This window comes from Polypterus senegalus, unplaced genomic scaffold (assembly GCF_016835505.1).
Source record: "Polypterus senegalus isolate Bchr_013 unplaced genomic scaffold, ASM1683550v1 scaffold_2015, whole genome shotgun sequence".
Classification (NCBI taxonomy): Eukaryota; Metazoa; Chordata; class Cladistia; order Polypteriformes; family Polypteridae; genus Polypterus; species Polypterus senegalus.
The window spans coordinates 8,127-16,243 of record NW_024379417.1 but is presented as its reverse complement, the minus strand read 5'-3'; the positions used below and the strand labels follow the sequence as shown (position 1 = coordinate 16,243).

Here is an 8,117-nt window from a genome sequence, read left to right as displayed (position 1 = left end):
CCTGCCCGGCTCCCTATTCCTGATGTCACGCTTTCCCTCTCTCGCCTGCAGCCTCTGTCTCGGATTAGAAGCAATATATCACTCTTACAAGTGAACTATGATTCTTAGCATGATGAGAGAAGTTGAAAAAAAAAAAATCTAAACCCATTAAGTTCTTTCATTCGCTAGCTAAGCTGATGTAAGATAAGCCCGAGGTTGGCGTAGTGCGGAAGGAGGGCAAAGCCAGCAGCCTCTCTCTTGGATGTGCGAAATTAATCGATACCACAAGCAAACTATGATACTTAGCGATGACACAAATTGCAAAATCAACCGAATGTTCAAGCAAATTCTAGAATATAGACCGATCTAAATCCATTAAGTAGTTCTCTGCGTTCGCTAGCTAAGTGGAGGTAAGGTACTCCTCGAGGCTGGCAGCGTGCGTGAGGAGGGCCACGCCCCCCTCAGCCTCTCTCAGATTTAGCAAATAAATCGATACCGCAAAGCAAACTATACTGCTCAAAAGAATTAAAGGAACACTTTTTAATCAGAGTATAGCATAAAGTCAATGAAACTTATGGGATATTAATCTGGTCAGTTAAGTAGCAGAGGGGGTTGTTAATCAGTTTCAGCTGCTGTGGTGTTAATGAAATTAACAACAGATGCACTAGAGGGCAACAATGAGATGACCCCAAAACAGGAATGGTTTAACAGGTGGAGGCCACTGACATTTTTCCCTCCTCATCTTTTCTGACTGTTTCTTCACTAGTTTTGCATTTGGCTACAGTCAGTGTCACTACTGGTAGCATGAGGCGATACCTGGACCCTACAGAGGTTGCACAGGTAGTCCAACTTCTCCAGGATGGCACATCAATACGTGTCATTGCCAGAAGGTTTGCTGTGTCTCCTGCACAGTCTCAAGGGCATGGAGGAGATTCTAGGAGACAAGCAGTTACTCTAGGAGAGCTGGTGAGGGCCATAGAAGGTCCATAACCCATCAGCAGGACCAGTTTCTGCTCCTTTGGGCAAGGAGGAACAGGATGAGCACTGCCAGAGCCCTACAAAATGACCTCCAGCAGGCCACTGGTGTGAATGTCTCTGACCAAACAACCAGAAAGACTTCATGAGGGTGACCAAGGGCCCCATGTCCTCTAATGGGCCCTGAGCTCACTGCCCAGCAGCATGCAGCTCGATTGGCATTCGCCATAGAATACCAGAATTGGCAGATGCACCACTGTGCTTTTACAGATGAGAGCAGGTTCACCCTGAGCACGTGACAGAAGTGAAAGGGTCTGAGAAGCCATGGAGAACATTATGCTGCCTGTAACATCATTCAGCATGAGCAGTTTGGTGGTGGGTTAATGATTGTCTAGGGAGGCATATCCATGGAGGGTCACACAGACCGCTATAGGCTTGACAAAGGCACCTTGGCTGCCATTAGATATCAGGATGAAATCCTTGGACCCATTGTCAGACCCTATGCTGGTACAGTGGCTCCTGGTGCAGACAATTCCTGGCCTCATGTGGTGAGAGTATGCAGGCAGTTCCTGGAGGATGAAGGAAGTGATACCATTGACTGGCCACCACACTTTCCTGACTTAAATCCAATAGAACACCTCTGGGACATTATGTTTTGGTCCATCCAATGCCACCAGGTTGCACCTCAGACTGTCCAGGAGCTCAGTGATGCCCTGGTCCAGATCTGGGAGGAGATCCCCCGCAACACCATCTGTCATCTCATTAGAAGCATGCACCGATGTTGTCAGGCATGTATACAAGAACACAGGGGCCATACAAAGTGCTGCGTACAATTTTGAGTTGCTGCAATTCAATTTTGGCAAAATGGACTAGCCTGCCACATAATTTTTTCACTCTGATTTTTGGGGCGTCTTTGAATTCAGGGCTCTGTAGGTTGAACATTTTCATTTCCATCAAACGATGTGGCATCCTTTCGTTCCTAACACATTACCCAGTCTATATCAGTATAGATATCCAGGAGGATTTCTTTTCCCATTGAGATCTGATGTGTTTTTTAAAGTGTTCCTTTAATTTTTTTGAGCAGTTTATGATACTTAGCGCGATGAGAGAAGGCACAAAATCAACTGGAATATTCAAGCAAACTATTGAAAAACCCGATCTAAATCGTAAGTAGTTCTTTTGTGAAAAGCGGGCAGACATACAGATGTTGGATTTTATATATATAGACAAGTGCACTTCAGTTACCTTGCTATAAGCCTAAAGGCCAGAGACTCCCCTCCTACAATAGAGAAAGGTAAGGTAAATTAATAATAATAATAATTAATTACATTTATATAGCGCTTTTCTCAGTACTCAAATTAAGTAGGAGGCGTACTGAATTATTTGATGAATCACTGGTATTAGCAAAGGCCAACTTAAAATTTCTTTTCAGATCCCACATGGTGTCTTATTGGGTGGGGTCTTATTGATTATTAATCATCAAAACCCTATTTTTATTGTAATGTACGGTAATACAATAAAATAAAATAGAATGAAAGTAATGCAATTAATAGCCGGTAATTTAATGTAAAATATAGTCAATTTTATTTTTACAGTGAATACATTTTTGAGTAGGCTGAGTGCAACGACCTTCCTGTCTGGAGCTGGAGTACCAGTCTCCACATCTTGACGTTGCCATATTGTTCATCATTACTACCTCGCCATCACTAACATCTTTTAAATTGCAGTATCAATCTGAATGAGTTTATGCTTGCTGTAAATTAAACTCCACTTTTATACTAAATCAAAGCCTACTGTGTAATTTAAGAAACACTTCTATTTCTGAGAAAAGAAGGGGCCTGAGTTGCCTCGAAAGCTGGCATATTGTTATCTTTTTAGTTAGCCAATAAAAGGGGTCATTTTACTGGACTTCTCACTACATTCATAATGGCTAACATGGTACAGCACCCTAGTACTGAGAAAAAGATGGTATTTATAATGAATAAAAACCATGCTGTTTATTTTTCGTTTATAGTGTCCCAGTTTAAAAGTACACGTTCTTCCCTCTTAATTGGCTCCCAGAGGATGTGACACATTAAATTATTCTCGCACACACTTGTGTTGCTGTGGCCTACATGCCCCCCTTCTACACTCTGCATATCAAGACGCCATTAAAGTCATTCTGGCAATTTTTCTTTTTTCACAAATCGGCTACTAGTGCCAAGTCCTTTTGCCTTTTATTTGACTTTAAAATTCAGTCTGTTGTAAATGAACTAGAACTGACGAGGATAGGGAGGGGAAGGTCCATTCTAGCGTCTTACCTTCAAGTAGCACATGCCTATGAAGCAAAGTGGTCCAAAATACTGCACAACGAGCATCACATTTGTAAAGATGTTCTCGATGAGAGCGATGGCCAACGCCGTGACAGATGAATGTTCCCTTATACTGTGGGAAATTATTTGAGGGATTCTTCAAAACAACGTGTATTGTTAAAGGTATGGCTATGCAAATCGCCAAAATCCAGACCATGAAAATCCCAATGAACGCTGCAAGTTGCTTGGTCTCCAGCCACGGGGTTGATGATGAGCTGGTAGCGTTCCAAAGCTATCAACACCAAGGTGAAGACGGAGACTGAAACGGACACGCACTGGACCATGTTTGTTAGTTTGCACATGGCCTCCCCAAAGATCCAGTAGTCCATTAATGTGTAGACGACAGTGAAGGGCAGGCAGATAATCGAAATCAGCAAATCGCATGTCGAGAGATTGGCAATCAGGATGTTTGTCACATTGTGCATCTCCTTCTTCTTTATGATAATAAAGATCAGAGAAAAGTTCCCCGTGATTGCAAGAAAGGCAATGACACTGTAGACAATGGGCAGGACCAGAGCCAGCGTGCTATGGTAGCAGTCGCCTTCGAAGCCGTTCTTGGACAACAGTTGCCGCCTGAACAGTTTTGCATCTCCTGAAAATTCCTTGGCCTTTTTTTCTTCTATCAAACTAGCTGGAAAGAGTCAGGAACAGCGTTAGAGCGTTGGGGGTTTCATCGACTGGATCCCACGTTGGCATGTCAATCTAAAAAATGAAAAGCAAAAATACAATTTTAAGACGTGTTTTTGCAGAAAGGGTGAGATTTCCACACATTTTGGTTTCTGGACTTTAACTTTTGCAGCATGGAGTCAGAGAGTCTATTCAGGTACAGTACATGAAAAGCTGGGACAATATAGGACACCTCGGTTCCTTTTAGGAAAAAAAGCAATATTTTATTTGTATTTGAACTTTTGAATTTGAAATTTGAAAAATGAGAGGAGACCATTCAGTTCTTCAGGCCCATTTTTGTTTTTAGCTAAAAACTAAGCTGTCCTAATATCTCATCCAGATTCTTCTTAAATGTTTTCAAGATTTCTGTTTCAACTCCATGTCTTGGTACTTTGTGTAAAGAAGAGCTTCTTGGCTTCAGGTTTAAATGCACTTCCCCTTAATTTCCACTGATGTCCTCGAGTATCTAATTTACTCCTAAGCTGAAAGAATGTCACTGGATCTATGTGAGTATTTTAATGACCTGGATGAGGTCCTCACACAGCCTCCTCTGCTTGAGACTCTTCTTATTCTTCTTCTTTCACCTGCTCCCATTAGTGGTCGCCACAGCTGATCATCTTCTTCCATATCTTCCTGTCCTCATCATCCTGTTCTGTTACACCCATCACCTGCATGTCCTCTCTCACTACATCCATAAACCTTCTCTTAGGCCTTCCTCTTTTCCTCTTCCCTGGCAACTCTATCCTTAACATCCTTCTCCCAATATACCCAGCATCTCTCCTCTGCACTTGTCCAAACCAACGCAATCTCGCCTCTGACTTTATCTCCCAACTGTTCAGCTTGAGCTGACCCTCTATTGTCCTCATTTCTAATCCTGTTCATCCTCGTCGCACCCAATCTTTAACTCTGCCACCTAGACTAAACAGGTTTATATTCTCTGAGTCTGTCACAGTAGGATGTGTCCTTAAGTCCCAGGATGCACTTCGTTTCTCTCCAATGCACAGTTAGAAATGCTGCACTGTCTTTCTTGAACTTTGGTGACCAGAACAGTGACGTCGGTGAGGTCCATGGCTGGTGAGGACTCCTTCAGAGTCAGATTTACAAATATGTGAGGCCTAAGAGTAGCTTATTCACCATTCAATTGGCAGCCAGCATGCACACTGACTACTGGTTATGTTTTGTATCTCGCAGCGTTCTTTACATACACACACAGGTAAGGCATATGTGGCTAAGAAAGAACGTTACATTTACAGCGGTGGAGAGAGCTGAGAGAGAAAGCGCTTCGCCCTCACCTCCATGTGTTCTAAATTTGCCGTTGCAATTCCACAATTCATACTCTTTCAATACAAATGTAAGTAGAGTGGTATGCATAAAAAATAGAAAATTTAAATATTTAGTTGTTTTAAAAGCTTTTAATTCTGATGCTTTAATTAATTTTAATACATACTGTTCAACAAAAGGATAACAAGAAAAACAAAAGAATATTTTATCCATCTTCTAACCCGCTGAATCTGAATACAGGGTCTGCTGGAGCCAATCCCAGCCAACACAGGGCAGGAACCAATCCAGGGCAGGGTGCCAACCCACCGCAGGACACACACAAAACACACCAAGCAACACTAGGGCCAATTTAGAATCACCATTCCACCTAACCTGCATGTCTTTGGATTGTGGGAGGAAACCCACACAGACACGGGGAGAACATGCAAACTCCACGCTTTGAGGACCCGGGAAGCGAACCCGGGTCTCCTTACTGCGAGGCAGCAGCGCTACCACTGCACCACCGTGCCGCCCAGAATATTTTATTTAAGGTCAAAATGTAGTTTTTAAATATTGGATTGTTTTTTTCTTAGTCTGATCCCATTTTTTATAAAATTGAAAACCGTTTATGGTTTATTTATAAATGAAGTTCATGCCTATCCTTCTCACAAAATCTCCATCACTTACTTGTAAAAGTCCTTTAGTTTTAAAAATCTTAATCTTCCATTTTGGCAGTCAGTGCACTTGACTTTCTGATGTCGCTAACTGATTGGCGGAGAAGAACAGCAGCAAAGAGCACCTGTTGGGCTCACATGCGCCCCCTTTAGGGCGGCACAGTACTGCTTGCCTCACTCACCTTGTGTCTTTTTATGTCCGATCAGCAAGACTGAATGCGTCATACACATTCATTAAAGATATTAGAAAGTCTGGGTATATAATAAACGTTCCTCAAACATTATATTGGTGACATACAGAGAGACAGCGACAGGCACACCAATCGCAGGCATCAACCCCATGTCTGAGGGAGGTGAGGCTCATCGCTGCCGCACCTCACATTTCTCCTTTATATGAACAGGAAATGCACCAATTTGACTAAAAAAATGATCAAAATTATTGGAGTCATACAGAAAAGAAATTTATAGCACAGACCAGTGGACACATTTAATTTATGTTATCATGATTAGTTTTTTTTACTTTTCATGGTGACCAGCCTCCCCTGACTGCACGTCCCTGGCACACGTGTATCTGTGAATGCCTTTAGCCTTCCAAAAAAGAGAACATGTCATGCAAAAAGGACATAGCAGCAGTAGAAAATGTCCAGAGAAGAGCGACTAGGCTGATTCCAGGGCTACAGGGGTTGAATTATGAGGAAGGATTAAAAGAACTGAACCTTTACAGTTTAAGAAAAGAAGATGAAGAGGAGACCTGATTGAAGTGTTTAAAATTATGAAGAGAATTAGTCCAGTGGATCGAGACTGTGACTTTAGAATGAGTTCATCAAGAACACGGGGACACAGTTGGAAACTTGTTAAGGGTAAATTTCGTACAAACATTAGGACGTTTTCTTTACACAAAGAACGATAGACACTTGGAATAAGCGACCAAGTAGTGTGGTAGACAGTAAGACGTTAGGGACTTTCAAAACTCGACTTGATGTTTTTTTGGAAGAAATAAGTGGAGAGGACTGGCGAGCTTTGTTGGGCTGAATGGCCTGTTCTCATCTAGAGTGTTCTAATGTTCCAAGTGCCAAATGGGATGGATGGGCATCCTGACCAGGAGAGGGGAAGGTTCCTTACCCAGAAGAGAAGTCCCAGGTAGATGGACGGGCATCTGTGGTGTTATGGGTCCACAGCTCTTTGAGCAAAGGCCGCCGTTTTAAATAAATAATCACCGCACTCACGGCAGCTTCATGAGGGGCGGAGGTTATAGCAAGCCACGGGCGTCTGGGTGGGCGTTTCCACCTAGTGTACATAGGTGAGGGACTGCCCACATCTGTGATTGTTCCCGTGGCTAATGTGCTGCAGCTGCTATGGTCCCTCGCTATATAAAAGAAGTGCGAGTCAGTTTTTTGGCCTGGCCATCGGACCTTACTTCTTCTATGTTAATTAATGTTGACTTATGTTTATTTTTTATTGTGTCTCCTATTTTTCTGTTCTTCATTTTGTAAAGCACTTTGAGCTACATTTTTTTGTATGAAATGTGCTATATAAATAAATGTTGTTGTTGTTGTTAAGGGGGAAAAAAAAAGAACGAAAAGGACAGAGGTTACAGGGAGCGAGAGAGCAAGCAAGTCGGTGCAGGAGAGCAGTAGAATGGGCGAAGAGAGTTAGGCTCAGGCAGCGGACAGACAGCCCTAGTGGGGTGTTCGGCCGACACCCATGGGCTATAGTTAGTGTTCGCTCCTGCTGAGCATGTTTGGAAGAGCGGAAGTGAACGGGAAGAAGGATGACTGGCCGCGTAAGGCCGAGAAGGCTGGAGTCGGAGGCTTGGCGGTAAACCCTGGTGTGAGTGTCCTGGTCGCAGGAAGCCAAGTCACGGTCTGGAGGGAGCGAACCGGCAGGATCAGGACGCCACCAGACCGGTAGTGGAGAGAAGGTCATCTGCAGGTAGAGTGGCTCCCCTGTTGCGAAGCCTGGACAGGGAGAAGCAGTCGAGTCCCCAGTTAAAAGAAGAACCGAGCTTGTTGTAAAGATTGCTTCCTATATTCTGTTTCTTTTCCGGTTTCTATGTGCTATATAAATAAATGTTGATTGATTGATTGATTGATATATGAACGTTTAACCTCTAGTTTTAAGGATTGTTCTATTTTTTGGTTTTTTTAATCTCCACGTTTGTTTATGGATTATTTATTTATTGAAAACTTTGGATCACTGCACTATTTATTGA

At 42.9% G+C, this 8,117-nt stretch overlaps 1 pseudogene; it reads right to left on the bottom strand.

Annotated features, from left to right (window-relative positions):
* Positions 1-3,254: 3,254 nt before the first annotated feature.
* On the bottom strand, positions 3,255-3,936 carry LOC120519899 (annotated as a pseudogene).
* Positions 3,937-8,117: the final 4,181 nt, after the last annotated feature.